The sequence below is a fragment of the Primulina huaijiensis genome, chromosome 1 (genome assembly GCF_012295235.1).
Source record: "Primulina huaijiensis isolate GDHJ02 chromosome 1, ASM1229523v2, whole genome shotgun sequence".
NCBI classification, from domain to species: Eukaryota; Viridiplantae; Streptophyta; class Magnoliopsida; order Lamiales; family Gesneriaceae; genus Primulina; species Primulina huaijiensis.
The window spans coordinates 12394302-12396656 of record NC_133306.1 but is presented as its reverse complement, the minus strand read 5'-3'; positions in this window follow the sequence as shown (position 1 = coordinate 12396656).

Here is a 2355-nt window from a genome sequence, read left to right as displayed (position 1 = left end):
TTACCTTTGTTGAAATAAAATAAAGAATGTTGTTTGTGTATGATTTTATACAACTGTTTTTTATATTAAAAGCAAAATTTTGACCCACATTTTCTAGCAAAGATCCACTTAATCCCAAAGATAATTGAGTTAGAGCCCGGGTCCCCACAACAGGTGGTATCAGAGCCATAGATCCTTTAGACTGAGATAGAATAGAATGAGCGGGGTAAATTGAGTCTCTTCCTTGGTTTTGTTGTGCTAGCATGATTTATTGCTTTTCCTATTACATGTTGTCTTGTTATCTGAGTTGATTACAGCATGTAATTGCCAAGCCTGAATCAGAACCGATTCTAGATCAGAGGTATATGATCAGAGGAGGACTGAGACAAATTGTATAGATTGTGTACTAATCCGTTTGATAATTAGATATGCCTCCTCGAAGAATACCACAACCAGCCGCAGGTCAAGTGCCAGAACAGGGTAGTACGTCAGGTACTCAGATGGACGTTACGGCAACACCGATGGAGACTTTATTGAAGAGGTTTTAGTCATTTCATCCTTCGACCTTGAAGGGTACTGAGACTGCATTGGATTGTGAGAGTTGGCTAGACGATATAGAGATGCTGTTTGAATCTCTTGCCTATACAGATGAAAGAAGAGTGAAATTAATAGGGCATCAGTTGCAAGAAGTGGCGAAGAGTTGGTGGCTTACCACGAAAAGAGCATTGGAGCATCGAGGTATCGATATTACTTGGAAGGTATTTAAAGATGAGTTTTATCAACGTTTCTTTCCAGTGTCGTATCGAAAAGACAAAGGGGGAGAATTTGCAAACTTACGACAGGGGCAGTGGAACATTGAAGAATATGTCGCCAAGTTTTCTTCTTTGCTCCGATTTGCGCCACATGTAGCAGGAAGTGATGAAGCTGTCGCTGATCAGTTCATCAATGGCTTAAACCCTGCCATCTTTACTTTGGTGAACACGGGACGACCCAACACTTTTTCTGATGAACTGAACAGAGCGAAAGGAGCCAAGGCAGGATTGATTCGACAGCGAGGAGCTTCATATAGTGCTCGGAGTCAGAGACCGCCACAGCCCGCCGCCCAGTTTCCACCACCTCCTCCTCGATTTGATAGTGGAAGCAGTAGTAGTGGAAAGAATGATTTTCTGAAAGCGAGAGATAGACAGTTTAAGAGATCAGGGAGCAGTTCGTCGAGCTCCAGTGGGTCACGACAGAGAGGTCCTGGCCAGAGTTTCGAGTATACATGTGTTTATTGCAGTTCTTGTGGAGGCAAACATGCGACAGAGCAGTGTCAAGGTGTGACGGGCCGATGTAATATCTGTAGACAGCAGGGACACTTTGCCAGGGTCTGTCCACAGGGAGGGGCACAACAAACTCAGAGTGTAGGAGCATCCGGCTCAGTAGCTCAGCCGGAGAGGCAAGCTTCATCTGTTCACTCCTTTCAGCCGCCACCTGTACAGACCCAATCCCGAGCCAGAGGTGGCCAGACAGTGAGCCAACCTCCCAGACAGCAGGCTCGAGTATTTGCACTGACAGAAGAGCAGGCCCAAGATGCGCCAGATGATGTGATTGCATGTAACTGTTTTCTTTGCGGTTGTCCTGCTTATGTGTTGATAGACACCGGTGCATCTCATACTTTTATATCTGAGCGTTTTTCATTGATGCATGCTATACCTATCGAGTCCTTGTCTGCTGTAGTGTCTATTTCTTCTCCGTTGGGAAGTGGTTTTGTATCTGTGACTTCAGTTAGACATTGTATACTACAGTTTGAGGGTCACGAGATTGATTTAGATTGCATTGTGCTTGGGTTAGCTGATTTTGATTGTATTGTTGGTATCGATATGTTAACCAAGTACAGAGCCACTGTAGACTGTTTTCAGAAGATTGTTAGATTCAGACCAGAGATGGCTAGCGAATGGAAATTCTACGGTAAGGGTTCCAGATCTCGGATTCCCTTAGTATCTGCTCTGATTTTGAGTAGATTGTTGCAGAAAGGAGCAGAGGGGTTCCTTGTATATTCAGTAGATCTACTGAAATCGAGCCCAGCATTGGCAGATCTGCCAGTGGTTTGCGAGTTTACTGATGTGTTCCCAGACGAGATTCCCGGGTTACCTCCAGTTCGAGAGGTAGATTTCAGCATTGATCTTGTACCAGGTACCGTTCCTATATCTCGAGCTCCTTATAGAATGGCAACTATTGAATTGAAAGAACTGAAAGAATGGCTCGAAGATTTATTGGCCAAGGGGTATATTAGACCGAGTGTATCTCCTTGGGGCGCACCAGTGCTATTTGTGCGAAAGAAAGACGGTTCGATGAGATTGTGTATTGATTACCGGCAACTGAACAAGGCAACGA